This window comes from Rhodnius prolixus, unplaced genomic scaffold (genome assembly GCF_049639745.1).
Source record: "Rhodnius prolixus isolate KJV_2025 unplaced genomic scaffold, Rpr scaffold_5, whole genome shotgun sequence".
NCBI classification, from domain to species: domain Eukaryota; kingdom Metazoa; phylum Arthropoda; class Insecta; order Hemiptera; family Reduviidae; genus Rhodnius; species Rhodnius prolixus.
Window position 1 is genome coordinate 8,611,492 of NW_027411624.1, and position 18,022 is coordinate 8,629,513.

At 36.5% G+C, this 18,022-nt stretch overlaps 1 protein-coding gene across 3 annotated transcripts in view; it reads right to left on the reverse strand.

The window, feature by feature from the left end:
- Positions 1-18,022, reverse strand: part of LOC141458431 (cubilin) — a 159,706-nt gene that overhangs the window by 121,206 nt on the left and 20,478 nt on the right. For all 3 annotated transcript variants that reach the window (XR_012460941.1, XM_074136392.1, XM_074136391.1), the window contains exon 2: positions 1,040-1,107. The gene's annotated coding sequence lies outside the window, so the exon portion shown is untranslated. The remainder of the gene's footprint in view (positions 1-1,039; positions 1,108-18,022) is intronic.

Genomic DNA, 18,022 nt, shown 5'->3' on the forward strand with positions numbered 1-18,022 from the left:
ATTTATTCAGTAAAAACTCTCCATTTCCTTTTGAAAGCAATTTTTTTTTTTTTTTTTTACTTCTACGGTTTAGTAGTCATATGAATGGGGTAGCCAACTACCTCTGAGTTGGATTTAACAGAGGCTTATTATCAAAAAATATGTTAGTTTTTTCTCGTTAATTTGTGCTGCAATCAGCTCGTTGGCGCTATAAGTAACAATGATAACAGAGTAACAAATGAAGCAAACGAGTGGAGAAGTTACCCCAGTGGTAATACATCAAAACATGAGACTGTTAGTCCACTCTCTTCACAGGAGAGGAGATCACGAGGCCACTGTCTCTTAAGGCGTCTTGTCCGGGTTATCAGGAAGAGTTCCAGAAGAAAGATTTTTGTGCTAGAGGATTTATATGAGATTGCAGGCTGAAGTGGAGTTTTCTGTATCGTGTTTTCAGCGACTTGTTGTGACAAAAGGAATGTTAAGGTCAGTGTGTATAGTCCAGGTTCGAGGCATAAATTAGAGTGTTTACAATAGTTCACAACAGCTGCAACAGAAGCAGCCTCAATTGCAACAGCAATCACAACCATTGCAGCAGCCCTTCAACCAACCAGCTACCAGAGTGCTCTCTTATTCGGAGATCACAATTTGAAAATATGTATCTTATTCTTAAACTAAGAGCTTAAAATCAGATGTATCTGTACGCCAAGTTAGAAAGATGGGGACGTTCAATAATTCGAAGTATTTTAGATTGAAGGGAATGAATCCTTAGGAGATTTATGCGTTTGGTTGAACACCACAGCTCTATCATAAAATATGTAAATAATACTAATAATAATTATTATTTCAGCGAAGTCCAGATAGGTGATTTTATAGAGAAACTTATTTGAAATAAATCAAAAAAATTAAAGCATCGATATTACCCCAAGAATATCTTTTATAATTCACGGAATTGGTTAAAATAAATACCATAAATTTATTAAAAACCCCTAAGTGCTGCTGAAAAGTTTTAATTAAAATAATTAATAAATATCAGAATAAATAATGATATGGAGAGACTCACCATATCGGCAGTGTCCTTGCGTGTTGGCTGCTGAAACAAACCAAACCCGCAGTGCTTTCTCACTTTACCTGTAACAGAAAATACAGAAACCGGAAATTAATACAAAAAAAAACAATTAAAATAATTAAATGAGTTGAAAAAAAATCTGGTGAGAACACGCCAGAAGTGATGAAAACTTATGATTATGTTCGGAAAACTATAAATGTTTTCAGAAAAATGTATCTACTCTCCATTATAACATAAAGGTGCAACTTACATTGCACGGAAATGGTTGTATAAAAGAAACATTTTCCAACGCGAATTATGCTTGAAATAAACGTAAATCGACAATGTAGTAGTGCTGGTGCACTACGTATACACTGATTGTCCAAAGATTAAAGAAAATCGAATCAAGACAAATTAAAACAAAATCTCAAAGAAAAAATAAAATAAGTAAAATAATAATTTTTTTTCATTTATTTTGTAATTTACAATCTGTATATATTGTATGCTGTATACAATCGGCAAATATGGAGAGAGTAATGAACTGATGCGGGAGGAGAGCAGGAGGTGAGAAACTACCCAGCGGTAGCACCCAGTGGTAGAAGAATACGAGGAGGAGAGAGGAGAGATAGGAGAATAATGATTTAGGTCTTGAGCCTACAAGGAAGTCGCGGGGCCACTAGCGCTTCAGTCGGCGAGGAGTATTAGGGATGTCAGAGGAAGCGAGAGACAGTACAAGAGGAATTAATAAAATGAAATAAAATAATAAATTAAAAATAATAACTGGAAAAATCCGTACGTTAAAATAGTACTGGTTCTGGGATTTTGACGCCAAAATTATAGTATCCAGGCCGGAAACAATCGAAATATAAAGATTTAGCTTTTCACGATTTGAATAACAAAGGTTTAAGCAAATATTTCATCCAGAAAATGCGGTTCGGAAAGTGCACATTACAAAATCCGAAAAACTTTTCTTCCAAACCAAACACTTCTACTCCTAGACGTAACAGGAAGTTAAGGAAATCCCTTCTATTCTATTAGGTTTAATAGTTAGTTAGAGGAACGCGTAAAAAGAGAAAACAAACAGTAGCTGAGTGAAGCCGGTTTAGATATTGATCACACTCTGGGAGGTGGTATTGATGATGTTTACAGAAGTGAGAGAGAGGGAGGAGGAGGTAGCAGGCCAATAAACCAACATACCATCTCAAGTAGAGTTTAATGAATGGCACTTGACAGGTATTAGAAAGCTTATGTTGGCGCCCCTGGATGAATGGAATACACCCACATCTATTGCCGCGCCCGCCGGAACTGTCCGTCCATCCCGCTACAACTGCCACCCTTGCATAGTTCACTTCCTGTCGCCCAATTTACACACTTATTAATATTCGTCACTCTCCTTCTCTATCCCCCCTCCTATTGTACTTCTTTCTTTCTTTACTTCACCCTTTCAACGTGCCCCTAGCATTAAAGTATACTTTAATCTGTCAGAATAGATTAATACCAGTGTCAGGCTATATTAGATATTAGTGCAGGAAGTCCGGACGGAATTTTGTCCAATGTCAGTAACGCTTACACTCTCTTGCAGATCTACAATGCAGTAATGCCAAATTCTGAAATAATTCTCTGCTAGCTCCAAGCCTAGTATGAATATCTTTCTTTTACGTGGTAGATAGATTTCCTAAAACGTATAACTGATGGATTTACATTAAGTGAAAGATTTGGGATTTCACTTTAAATTATAAGAGAGCAAATCCCATCTTGTTTCTAACCTTGCCCAGACCCCCGCTACATCAAATTCCACTCCAAACCTTACCTACACCATAATCCCTTAATCAGCAACCTGTCCTGCACTAACCTCTCCGTCAAATCCTTCTCGCAGGCACTGAGGCGCCGATGGCCTCGATATCACCTGGTCGCTGAGATAAACAAGGCCATCCTTCATATTCAAATCATTCGGTATTTACATTAACCGACTTATGATGGTCATCGTTGGATGGCCTTCATTCACGCTATTCCAGTGGTTTTATGTTTTTTGCTTATTTATTTATTATTTTATTTCGTTTTACTTTATATTATTTTATTTTATTTCACTTTTATATTTCACATTTATGATGTACTATACTGTAGCTATCATATTTGCTTGTTGCGTTTATGTATTTCGCAGTTGCGTATTTAAGAATAAAGGAAAAAAAAAAAACAAATTATAAGAGCACCATTTGTTCTGGGTGTCCCTCCCTAAAATCAATTTTCAATCAATCAATTATTGAATCCACGCAGATGGATGTCCAGAGAATAATGGCAAACGATTTTGTTTTGTGCCTGTATAGTGTGTTTTACTAAGATTATTTAATGATAAGTGCAATACTGATACAGGAAAAGCTGAAGGACCAACTGGAGTCTGAAGCGTCCAGAGGTTCACATCTAATCTTGTCAGACGTCGAAGCCTTCTTTTTGAGACAGACACTAGATACTTAGCTCCCTAATGGTACTCTAAGAAGTGCACTCATGCAGCCCCACTCTAGACAGAGCTGATAAGGAAATGTTTAATTTCATTCCAATATGATTTCATTCTAAACTTGCAAGAACCGACTGTGCAGTAGACTTTAACTATCTACCAAAGGAGTGCTGCTTATCTCTCTAGTTTTACCAGAGTATAGTGCCCTAGAAGAACTTCCGGTGTTGTTTCACCGGAAGGTATCGTGCTTCTAGGAAGTGAAAATCTAAGATCCGGAAGGTGGATTCGAACTCAGGGAATCTGGTACGCTAACCCTCCCTTATATTTTATCATTTTATTATTATTGGCTGCATTCAGTAAAATTAAATTAATTTTTTTTAAATTTTGTAAAAGTTGCTTATTCTGCTTTAATATTTCCGGTAAAACATTTTGGTCACGATCGCAACAGTTCCCCTTACAAGAAGTAAGAGTTGGAAGAAGTAAAAGAGTAATACTAGATTTACAAAAATGTCTCACATTCAAAGTGCTCCAGAGAACTTAAGTTCTCTCAATAAATATTCCCAGTTTACCCGCTTATCTTTGGCCAAGCAGCAACAACCACCTCCAAGTCCGTGACGACCAACCCACAAAGACAAACTTGGTATCATATTAAAGTCCGTTAAGTCGCGTCTTCTCCTGACTTCCCCATACTGGCAGACTATGTTCAACTATTCTCCTGGCGCTTCATATGAGAGGATCCAACGCATGTTCATCCCATTATTTATAGCGGAGACTGTGCTTTACAAGAGAAATAAGCCCTGGCGCGTAACCCAGTAGACTGGCAAGTGGAAGTGTGATGGAGCGCCAGCAATAAGTGAGACCTGGGGACCCGTGAGCCAGGAGGATATCTCGTCCCACTTTTTCAGCCAGTATACCGGGAACGTATCTAGACATAACGTTAAACCCTCTACTCTAAGCGGCTCCCTCACCTCGTCTGGCCATACCCTTTTCTTCCTCAACTTCAGCATTAATAAAACTCCGTTGTTTATTTTCTTGTTTACTATTATTTTCTTATTTCAGTAAAAGAAATTTTCCTTTTCCCGTAAAGTGTTGCAGCAGTAAGTACCTGCTGATCTTATACTTTTATTTGAAAATATTTTACCACGAATTGAAAAACATTTGCCAGGAAACTAGGACATCAATGCTGGACCATTGCACGGCATGACCCAAATATAGGGTTAGGATGTTCCTCACCAAGGGCTCTATCCAAGCGTTACTTTCGGGGGGAAAAAATATCCTTTTTCATATATTTTTTTTTTAATTAATAATTTATTTCTATTTTATCTTCAGTTTTTTAACTTTTAATTCTTAAATTGTTATTTTGTTTCAGTTAAAAATGTTCATCGGACAAAACTAAGAAGTTTCCGGTTCATAATTTCACATTTAGACTTAAAACGTCATTTCGAGCATTAGAAGGACGAAATGATTGAAGAGCTCGAAGCCCCCAGCTTTGGTAGGACAGTTGTATAAGAGTTGATCGTCAAAAAGTGCAGGAAAAAGCGTAACGTTGAAAAACACCCAACTTTGACAATTTTTTTCTCTTTTTCTATAAAAGATAAAATTCCCAAATTTTCTTTAAAATATAGGACAAATCCTCCTTTATGACTGTAATTTTCTTTGCAAACAAATTTCGAAAAAAAAGTTGCTGAAAATGAGCAAAAACGGCATTTTCAAAAATTGTTCTTGTTGTTGTTACCTTTTTTGTAAACAACTTTGCGCCTAAACGCACAAACCGATTTTCATGTGTGAGGTATCATTCGATTCGGAATTTCATGTAGATGAGCAATTTGAGGGTCTCGATGATGTTACATCAAAAGAAAGATAAGTTAATCTCATTAGTATTAATAATAATTCTGTAAATCAGTCCGATTTTGAAAAAAATTTGGCAGGATGAAAGGGTTAGGGCACCCCTACGTAATATTAAAGCGATGTTCTGCTCTTCTTACACCTGTTAAGGGAAGTATGGCACTCGTTTCAACGAGTGCGTATCGACGCGTGAATCGATTTTCATGAATGAAGTGCCCATTCGAATCGAAATTTTATATAGATTTGCATTTTAGAAGTCTCGACGATGTGCCTGTTAAGGAGGAGTCCCCAAGAAAGTAAGTCTCTCTCTAAAACTATTATTACTAACATGTATTTGTATAACGCTTAGTCCTATTTTGATAAAATTTAGCACAAAGAACTGGTTAGTTTCAATTTGTGACTCTAAAATACCATAATGCTCTTACACCTACTCAAGGAAACTATTGCTATCGTGCGTTTAGAATTTCACTCTGCCTTTTAAAGGGTAAGTACTGTAATTGCAGATTAACTTCTCTTACTCCTCTTAAGGGAAAGTACTGTATTCGCAGTTTGATTTTGCTATTTAAGTTCAAATTTCTACCTTTAATTTCATTAAAAAGATCTCTCCAGTTATTAGAATAAGGGTTAATCTACCGTTATACTTAACTTTTTAAACTGTAAGTTTTTATTAAGGAGATAGTAAAGGAAAAGAATAAATGTTGCAGATTTTGCAAATAGTTCTATATCTTTCTCTACATATTGTTCCGATTTTAATGAATTCTTTACCGAATTGTAGAGAAAAGTTAGCTCTGTAACTGGTATAAATAGCAATTATAGCCCCAGCATTAGTGTCTGTGACATCTAATAAATTCGAAGAAATATTAATGAAAAGTTAATACAGTAAAATTACTGAAATGATAGTATTAATGAGATGACAGGTAATTGCTGATTTGTGTATCTTTTTTGGAGTTTAATCAACCATTATACTTAACTGTAAGTTTTTGTTAAGGAGTTAGGTTATTAGTAGTAAGTATTTCTCATTAAGCTGGCAGAAGGATCAATTATCCTACATGAAGCTGTGTGTAGGAGGAGGGGGCAAGTGTGCTTGACTAATCAGAGAATCAGTCCTTAAAATTTAATGAGCGAGATAGGCAAAAGTGAGGCAACGCGGTAAAACCCTAATGACTTCCTCTAGTAAGATTATAGATATAGATATATATATATTCACTTTATCTGAGCCTCTTTAGCTACAGCTGTAAGAAATGATCACAGCAACCTCTTGCAGCGACACTCCAAACCCTAGATAAAGTCTGTTAAACGGTTTATAACGACCCCCATCTTTTGACAGTATTGTAAACATATATTTAATGCTCACTAAATATAGTATATAAACGGTATAAATCTAAAGGTTTTGGCCAATAATGGGGGGTCCGGAAGTAAATTGAATTGAAAATTCTCATAAAATTCTGTAAGATTTTATGAGATAAGTTTTATAGATTAACACAGAAGCAATGTTTAAAGAAATCGATCGAAATGTTTTTGGGGAAAAATCACAAAGTACAAATATAAATCCATTAAAATATATAATCAATTAAATCATTAATATAGTACTTCCGTTTCGAGATTTTTAAAAAAAAAGGGAAAGAAGATCAAAGTTGCAACGATCGCAATACTTCCTAATTTCTCTTACGTCACTAAGAGAATTTATAACAATCGTGCAGATTTTAGAATTTGAGCTTTACCGGAAATGTCCGATTTGAGATCAAAATTGAGTTTTCCCGGTAAAAAAGAGGAAATGAGCGTTTCCTCTTCAAATGATAATATAATTAAATCATTAATATGAAACGTTTGGAATTGGCAGAAAAGTTTTGAGCTAAAACTTTCGAGAATTCAAGTAACAGAAAGACGTATGTGTTCACAGCTGATTTATTACAAAGATTAAGGTTAAAAAAAGAGAATCCCAAAAGTGATTTCATGACGATCATCTCTACCAAGTTTTACCACAGAGAATAAAGAAAAATAAATAAAATAAAAGCCCAAAAGAGGCTCGAAAGGGCCGAATTAGAGTAAGCACTTTGGGATATTAAAATTTGAAGCGATAATCTGGGCATGAACAAAGAGGATCTGCAAACCATCCCTTTGCATTATTTTTTTTTTTGTCCATTTAGTATCCCAAAGGGGATGTAGATGTATACGAGATATACGAGGTGTGGCTATTAAATAACGAGACTGATGCTGATACAGAAGTACTATACATGCGCCAAATCTTAACGACCGACAGCTGTGCAGCGTAAAGCCTTCTCTTTCAATTGCAGCGTCTCACTTGCTTGTAGAGAAATCTGTCTGACCGGAATCGTCGTTTGTGTAAGAGGTGTTAGTTTCGTTTTGCCGAAAAAACATGATAGTACACAAGTAGTAAAGCAACGAATTGTCGTAAAATTTCACATGAAACTGGGTAAAACCGCTACTGAAACTTATCTTTTATTAAAAGAAGTTTATGGCGATGAATGTTTATTACGTGCGCGAGTTTTTGAGTGGTTCAAGCGTTTCCAAGATGGCCGAGAAGGCGTCGGAGATGATGACCGCCTGGGTCGCCCATTCCACGTCCAAAACGGATGAAATATCGATTATAATTAATCAACATCACTACCGTGAGTTGCATGCTCAACTCCGTGAAAGTGTGACTCGATTTGTGGAAGAACAAGTCATGGGTTCTCCATCAAGACATTGTCTGTCAAGACGTTTCTAGCCAAGTACAACATCCCAGTTTTAGGCCAACCGCCTTATTCGCCTGACCTGGTGGCCCCATGTGACTTTTATTTGTTCCCCAAAGTCAAATCTGTATTAAAAGGAACACGATTTCAGTCCTTTGAAGCTGTGAAAGAAAAAGCGGCACGCGTCAAGCAGGAGCTTACAGAAAAAGACTTCCAGCCCTGTATTTCGAGCAATGGTAAATTCGCATGGAGCGTTGTAGGGATAGGGGAGGGGTGTATATTGAAGGTGATAATAACTAAATATGTATAAATTTAAAATAAAACCTTTTACAGCAATAGTCTCGTTATTTAATAGCCACACTTCGTATCATACATAAAGATATGTATACGTTGATAATTTGGTTAGTTCCGTAACGCTGGATAATATCGCTGATTTTTATCCTTCGTAGTGCGCATGTTTTGTTGTATAACTGACAGATTTTGGATTTTCATCCATCACCAGAGGGAGATTACTCAGTTAGGAGTAGAGAATTCGACCTCAATTACGTATCCACCTCACTTTAAACTTGACAGTACAAACTGAAGAAAAAAAAAATCAGTAATGAAGTATTTCCGGTTGCTCGATTTTATTTACGTTTTGAGTTGGAACTGTGATAATAACAGTAAGAGGAAGGTATTTACATCAATTTTTTTCTGCGTCATTTCCGGTAAAATCTACGAAAAATTTCAAAACTTCCTCTTACAAAGTAGATGAAGGAAGTGCAGATTGTACTCAATACTCAAATAGCTAGCAGTAAATTAATCTATCAAATTTCAATTCCAAATTTTAATTAGTGTAAAATTATTATTGATCCATATTAATTAACTTCCTATACAGCCAGCCAATAAGATGAGAAGTTAATTATCTGATTATAATTGAGATACACAAGAGCAGAATCCACTCACAGGACCGAAAGTTATTGTACGGTTCCCCTCCCTGCCCATAGTAATAAGTTTACGGCTCTGGCCCGCAGCTTGATTTAGCTGCATGAATGATTTGTCATTGTTATTATCTCTAACACGTCTAATTTAACAATCTGTATAACACAGAATACTATTACCATCGCTGAACACGACCTTCTCTTTAGATAACCATAACAAAGAGAGCCGATCTCTGGATAAACAATGAACTAAAATTAAATTAGATTGGTTATTATCGTCCATATTGGTTTTGGGGGAGGAGGAAGGCGGGAATTGGTGTTAAGTTACCCTAACTTATCTTTCTTTTACATCACAAGTAAAAAAATGGTAGTACTGTAATCGTGTTTTGAGATTTCATTGAAAATTGATCGTATTTTAGTGTCTTCCTCTCTTTCTGAGAGTGTGTACGTGTGTATGTATGTTTATTTGTATCCAACGGAAGTCAAACACGAAAAAACAAACACCGGAAGTTGACATTTTCAAAATTTAGTGCCAATAGAGGACGTTACCAGGTAGTTTTTTTTGGTCCAATAATCGATTTAACCGCAAGTAAAAACTTTGCTGAATCGAGTTTGAAGTTTTTATTTAAGTTTTTCTCAATAAAGCTTCTGAATTTCTTTAAGCATGGTTAAAATTTGTTTTAGGGGGACTTCTGGGAGAGGGTGGTCAGGCTTTTACCTTAAAGTAACTAGTGCAGTCTTGCCATCTATTTAATTTAAATTTAATTAGATTTAAATTTGGGACTAAATCTTTATTTATTTATTTAATAATTTACAATCTGTATACATGTATACAATGAGTAAATAGGAGGTAAATATGATGAACTGGTGCGGGAGGAGCAGGAGAAGAGAAACTAACCAGCGGTAGCACTCTCTATAGGAGAAGGATGGCATTTAGGTCTTCAGACTGCAAGGAAGTCGCGGGGCCACTGGCGTTGTAGGATTGTTAGGGATGTCAGAGGAGGCGAGAGACTTTACACGAGGATTAGAGCAAGTAGAGAGAGCAGTATAATTCTGGCGATTCAGTCGACGAGTAGAAGTGTTAGGGATATCAGAGGAGGCGAGTGACTGCATAAAAGAATTAGGGCAATTAGAGAAAGCAGTATAGTTCTGACGATTCAGTCGGCGAGTAGGAGTATGTGGGATGTCAGAGGAGGCGAGAGATTGTACGAGGATTTGAGCAAGTAGAGAGAGCAGTATAGTTCTGGCGATTCAGACGGCGAGTAGGAGTGTTAGGGATGTCAGTGGAGGCGAGTGACTGCACAAGAGGATTAGAGCAAGTAGAGAGAGCAGTATGGAACTTGTGATATTTCGTCTTGGCGAGTTGTACGAATGGAATGTTGAGGTCGTAGTGAAGAATGAGGTTAGTCACCGTAGAAAGGAGCGTCAGCTATTTGTCGGCAGTAGTTTTGACTGAAATGTTTGTACTGTCCGTATGTTTCTGTAGGTTTGGCTGAGCCCCACAGCTCTAGTCCGTAAGTCCACATAGGTTTGAGGATAGTACTGTATATTAAACGTATGAGTTCTATGGGCAATTTGGAGCGTCGTCCAAGCAGTCAGTAAAGAGTTTCGCAAGTTTTGTCATTGCTTGTCTTTCAAGTCTAGTGTGTGGGTTCCACGTGTGTGAGTCGTTTAATTTTAAATTGATTAAAAAGAGAAAAAATTGAACGGAAAAGTGAATAGTTCGACGTAATGTCTGGGTAAATACGGTAAGAATTGTAATAAGAGGAACTTCCGCAAGTGATCTCGCCCCATCCCCCCTATTGCCTGACTTGACCCAGACTATAATTTACTATAGATAATTATAGATGATTAATAATTACTTATAGATTCAATAATTGCAGTAAAGTAAAGTAATCGCCTATTTTTTCAGGCGGGACTTAACGTCCAACTACCATTTACTCAATAATTGCAATATTTAGTCTTACTGAAAAGTAATTAACAAAGACTCAATGAGCCTGATTTGTATGGCTGATGTTTGGATAATTAAACATATGCTCGTAATGAACAGCAGTTCTTAAGAAAACGGTACAACTTCTCCCTTGAAGAGAAATTTGTATTCCTAGAGTCTATTGCTGAGAGAGAATTAGAAGAAGGACGTTCAAAGAGACAGCGGACACAAAAAGCTTTTGCTAATGTTATTGCGCTTTTATTTATTTTTGTTCTTTTGTTAAAGTTAAACTCTTTAAAGATAACTGAAGAAGCACCCAGTGGTTTAGGCCTACTTCATTAGTAGTGTCAAGTCAGCTAAGGTCTTCCGCATTGCGGTCCACTAGAGGCTACCCGCCTAGTAATAAGGAAATGGTACTGTTCTAGGTCTCGCTTTTGTTACTGTAAGCTCAACTTTTTCCCACATACCTAGATTGTGTTGCTTCAAACAATATATTACTGATCGGTCTTAAAAGTTACTGGTTTAGGTAAATAAAAATTCATCAATATTATCACCAACCATTTTGGCTGTCGTCACTCAATAATAGAAAAAGTAAAATAAAGTAATGTCTAATTTATTATCAGGTGGGCTTTACCTCCGAATTAGGTGTCGTGGACGGAGGGGACGACCAAGCATACTTTACTATAAAGTTCTCATATTAACTACGAAATAAGACCAAAGGCCTAGACCAGGGGAATCTAACCCACTAAACCAACAATACATCTTAGCTTTGCGGGTCTAGCCTATAACCGCCTAACATACTTTACTATAAATTTCTCATATTAACCATTAAATAAAATCCAAGGCCTAGACCAGGGGAATCTAACCCACTAAACCAACAATACATCTTAGCTTTGCGGGTCTAGCCTATAACCGCCTAACATACTTTACTATAAATTTCTCATATTAACCATTAAATAAAATCCAAGGCCTAGACCGGGAATCGAACCCACTAAACCAACAATACATCTTAGCATTGCGGGTCTGGTCTATATAACTGCCTAACATACTTTACTACTTTCTCATATTAAACATTCAATGCCTAGACCGGGAACCGAAACAAGAATACATCTTGGCTCGCTTCTAACCGCACGGCTACAGTAGCTCCTTACTCAATAATACAATTATAAATGTAAAATTAGACTAAGATCAAATAAATAAGAACTAAACTCATAAAACATATGTAAATATATAAAATAATGCCATTATCCTGAGCACTAATAGTATAAAATTAAATCTGAAGGTATGCTAATCATAAAATTGTAAGAGAATCCATGATAATTGATTCTACCAATGGGGCTCGATTTATTTTGACTCCGCCGAAATATACAAGGGTTGGCTGAAAAGTAATGCACACAACATGCTAGGAGAGGGGGAAAGAAAAGTGTTATCAAGTTCGGACAGAAAGTATATTAAAGTGCAATTCTTAAGCTTCACAATTATGTATTACTATTCAATGTAGTCACCATTAACGCTAATACATTTCTCCCAACGTGAAACAAGTTTTTCCATTCCGCCTCTTGAATCCAGGAATTGACAGCTGCCTTCACCTCATCGTCTGAGGAGTAGTGATTACCCTTGAGGTCTCTCTTGAGTAGAGGAAACAAATAAAAATCGCAGAGAACAAGATCCGGGGAATAAGGAGGGTGTGGAATTGGTTCAAACTTCAGTTTTTCCAGAGCCTCTGCAGTTTCGAGGTGTGAGAACGAGCGTTGTCATGTTGCAAGATTATTGGTGCCAAGCTGCCTCTTACACGATAATCTCGACTTCGGAGGTTTCTTAGAGTCTGGACGTACCGAGAAGAATTTACCGTTGCCCCTGGTTCCAGAAAACCGGTCACATAAACTTGGTGAGCATCCCAAAACACAGTAAGACGAATTTTTTTTGCGGACGATTGTGTTTTTAACTTTTACGGCCGAGGAGAAGACGCATGTCGATATTCAATGCACTGCCTTTTCTCTTCTGGGTCGTAATGATGGACCTATGATTCGTCCCCTGTCACAATATTCAAAAGAAAGTTCGATAACAGCACGCCGTTTATCTCGCAGTGACATAGCACCAGTACACGTGTCCATACTTCGGCGTCTAGAAATACACTGGCTGAACGCAACGAGTCCAAACTGCGCATACGTAATAAGGGGAAATGTGACTTCCAAATGCTACCTCGCGCGCTTTTTGAAGCTTTTCGTACGCGCTCGGCAAGCATGTGCATTACTTTTCAGCCAACCCTCGTATACCTGCCAGCTGAGATCGCCAGGCACGATCATGGAAAATACGTTCCAGGTCTGCAGTCTGGATTGAACAATGTTTACATTACTACTCAAGTTAAAGAAAAAGTATACTATTATTAATGAGCCTTTATAAAAATTTCTGCAGCACAAAAATCCAAATTTTTTCAAAAATGCTTGACATCCCAGCCTTCTAAGAACCTTCCAAAAAATGAAATAACAATAACAATAAAAACGACGTCCCATTAAAAAAAGTTTTGAAAACAAAGGTGATACAACAATATGTCTAATGATTCGAAAACAATGTTTGGTTACAGATGGAGCAGTACTGGAAGGAAAGATCGAAACATCTACCGGACTTTGTTAGAGGAGACAGAAGACTGACTAACTGAAACGAGTTCTAGCCCAAAATTATGCGATAAAACATTCAAATTCTATTAAATATTTAAAGTAATTCATTATGTCTCGGAATATAAATTGATAATAGAAGGATATCAGTCTTTCCTGGACGGTAGAGAGGGGGAGAAAGAGAAAGCGCTGCTAGTAGGAGAGAGAGAGAGCGGCTGCAAAGTGCATTTTACTCCCCGAGGACATGACGCGTCACTTCCGACTTCCGTTCCCGTCTGACCAACCATCACTTCTAAACTCGAACAGTGCACTTCCAACCGCCGTCTAGCTGGACCTTCTACTTTCTTTTGGTCATCAGGGAGTATAAATAGATACGCCATCGATATATAAATCGAGTATTTTTACCCGCTCTCCCACCCCCATTATTGCAATTGTGAAAATTTTCAAAACAGTATAACATTCTGAAACTGTAAATTTAACTTCAGGTCAAATGATGTGCTTAAAATCTTAATATTACTTATATATTTACAGCTACTAATATCATTCAGATATTAATTAATCCTTTTACCACTTCCTCTCTCTACACACCAAAAAAGGTGATTTCCATGGAATTTTCCAAGTAAAATATTTCAATAAAAGAAAAAAAAAAATTGTATCAAATTTAAAGAAAATCGTTAAAAACTATTTCGTGAAATCAACCCTAAAAACTTAAGAAAAAATATATTAAATTTCCGGCATTTCCGGTTCACCGATCTTGTCGCAAAGCTAATTGCTCTAAAGGTTCTGCAGGATCACTTAAAATAAAACCGTACTCGGCCATTTTTTGAGTTATTTAGAAACATTACGTGTAATTTGTAGAGAGATGAAGCCAATTGTGTAAAAGCCACTTTTTTTTTCGAACTCAGGGGACTTAAAAATTACATACTGAAGGCCTCAAAAATTGTGAATACCAAAACTGAAAATGGGAGGAAAGTTAAAGGCCAATTATAGCCGACAAATCTGCGACCAATTGGGAAAGCGATGTTTATCTATTGAATGAGGCAAGAAATATGATAAGGTTAATGAAAAAGATCAACCTGCTCGGAAATTAAACTATGGGGAAGTAGATGGGATAACCAGTGCGGGAAGGTAGTATGATAGCGTCACTATCACCATCTATCGGCCACACACTGTTAAACCATTCTAGAGGGACGGAAACTGGCCGAGAATAGATCCACTTCTTTTTAACAAAGAAAATCACAATGTTATTTTCTGTTTGTTTGAATGGCAAAATGTCCTATATTTGGACATTTTTAGTCCAATCCGTTTGAGACGGCGGGTAATGGAAGAATAAAAAAAAATGAGACAGAGTGTGATGGAAAAGAGATGGAACGATGAGAAGGGTTAGTGACCGGGCGTGACCTGCCGAGGAGTCTGAGTGTGCTGCCGCCTGGTGAGTGAGAGGGTGAATCGATGTGGCTGCGTTACCATGACTACCAGCGCCCCACCTAACCTGCCATTGTTGCTCTGTTTACACCACACTTCCTCGCCGATGGTCATTAAGAAGTGTGTGTGTGTGTGTGTGTGTGTGTGTGTGTGTGTGTGTGTGTGTGTGTGTGTGTGTGTGTGTGTGTGTGTGTGTGTGTGTGACGTCCTCAGCTAACCAACACACAGATATTTCCTCAGACTGTACCACCCATTTCTATTAGTAGTATCCCGAAACCCCGTTATCACTTCTCTGACTACACTGGAGTCGGAGTCTTTCCAAGAATAGGTTGGTAAAGCCAACTTGGCTTCACTTACAGGGTTTGAGGGTTTTATTTATTTTTGCCTTTGATTGTGCCTAAAGCATTACTACAACTTAACCTTTGCTGTAATGAGTGATATCGCACTGTTCGTCTTGACGAACACGCTTTATATTTGTTGGCTACTACCCCACATATGATTGCTGCATGATTACAGAAGGTGATCTCTCACGGAGTCTATGTTGAGCAAGTGGATGCCTCAGTTTCAGGGAATAGTGTTAGAGGAATCAGCCAGTTTGCTATCCAGAGTACACAGACTAAACCCTTTTATGATAAGGGTATATGGATCCAAGATCAATCAATCTGGAGAGCAACAATTTGGAAATTTGATTGTTCTTTGCGGTTGTCTTTGAATGTAGAAGAAAACTCACAAGCTCTCTGGTCGAAGGCCAATTATTGGCGGAAGCAATAGGTAGATTCAGCCTTGAACTGAAACTGGTTAAATGCTAAAAGTCTCTGCGATCAACGCCCATCTTAATAGATGCAAGCACAGCTTCTGGATCTCGAGATTGGGAAAAACATCCACCCACTTTCATTGGACCCCTTTTAACATAAGTATACTTGAGATACTGGACCCCTAACCTCTCAGGCAACATATTAGAATCTGTAGATAAAGTCAGGCGTGTTATCATATGACCGTATCCATCACAGGAAACGAATTACAGTAATACAAATCTATGTCAAATCTGAAATGAGTCTTAGCAAACAGATAAGTCTAGTGGCGGAGTCTTCCTGCAGGGACATGGTACGTTTGCAAAGTATGAAGAGTTTGATAAACCTGGAACTATAGAGAACAGGATGGAAACGGCTATTCATATCCTGTCGCAAGGTGTGCGGTACTAGAGGAGGAGGTAAAGAGTGAAAGATTCACTTGCAAGATGTACAATAGGATGTTACAATAAGTCCCACTTGCTGCAGCGCTTTATAGAGCAGCTCAATTTATTTTACTTTTTATAAATAATCATCGGCCGGAGTCTTTTCCAGTTCTACGAACGGTGTTCTCTGATCTTGCGGAGAATACTTTTCATCACAAGAGAATAGACTATCTATAAAAAAAAATCTAAAGGCAGATAGCTGGATCAAAATAGAGTTTCCCGGTGGGGAAATAATTACTCGATCGCAACACTTCTCTTTTCGCTATGAATCAGATCAAGTCAAAAAGAGAACGTTAACTCGTTCCAAGGTTGCTGCTTCATCTCGGATTTTAACAAAATGTAATTATAACATTATCATGTGAAACTTTGTTACAAATCGTAACATTTCAAAAAGAATTCACAATTAGAGTTATCTTTTAAACCCCTAATTGAATTGCGTAGTTATTAGTTATAATCTAATAAACAATGCAAACAAAAAATGTAAATTATCACATCAAATAATTCATTTCAAACTAAATTATATTTTTAGGTTAATAAAAAAAAAACTTCTTACAATGTTAAGTGAATACAAAAGGGGGGGCCTGCGTTGCTCCATAAAAAGAAATTTATAGATTAAAATTGAATCCTATTTCACTAAGTATAACGTCCAGTTTCCCAAATCTCACAAATTGCCAATTCCCCCCATTATTAAGTTAATCATTTCCAAAATTATTTCTGGAGCAACAAAAGACAGACCTTTGGTTAGTGACACAGCTGCTTTGTTTTATTTTCTCTTACCATTGTAAGCGCGTAAGTTGCAATAATATACGTCACAATTTTCTTTAAAAATAGTAAAACGATATATTTTTTATTATCGATAACTGTAATAGCACTTACAGAGATATGTCATAAGAATGGTACAAATTGAGAATTAGGGCAAATCAATACTCACAAATATGGAAAATATGTACTATACAAGATGTTAGAACTGTATAATACAATGGATGGTACTTTTGAGGGAACTTCGACCTCGAATAAATGAAGTATACTGGAGAAATGCTCCAAATAAAACTGAACGGGTTACATTATAAATGTAGAATGTACTCGAAGTTAAAGAAAATCTTAAGACAAAAGTGGGAATAAAAGTTACCAAAATGAATTTAAATTACTATCAAAGATTACCATTTCGAATCCTGGAATTATTAATAATCTTTATAATTGTAGTGTTAGCTAAATTCTATAAAGCACTACGATAAACGACACCTAGAGGATCCTTTAAACAACTCAACACAAAAAGAAAAATTAAGGTTTACCTTCAAAAATGATTTTTTAAATAATTTGAAGAGAGATATTTTGAGAATCTATTTAATAGTGGGTAAAATATTAAAGAAAAATCGTTAATTGTTAATTTTACTTATGGTGAATAATTTAACGTAGACAATTAACACTTTTCCGCACAAGAAGATCTCAGAAACTACTGCGAGAAAGTTCAAAAATCATAGATAAAACTTTTTATTTAATTAACACTTTTTTGGTGGCACCATTTTTTAACTACCTGGTAGATCGATAAAACACATCTCATGATTATTAGAGTATTTCAAAATAACTGGTTTAAAATATTCGAAACCAGATGTATAATATAATTGCTGCTATATATTTAAATACTAATGCATCAATGAACTTAATAAATTATACATGAATCCAGAAAAAAATCTTTTGTGAATAATTGATTTCTGCAATTGCACCAAGAATAAGGATAATTTTGTTCTCTGATTGGTTGAAACTGTAATGGCTGACGAATCTACTTAAAATAGTTTTAAGTCCCCAAGTAACATATTAAAAAGTTCTTGTTAAAATTAAATTCTTTCAAACAATGAACAATAAATACTAGAAGTAATTTTAAGC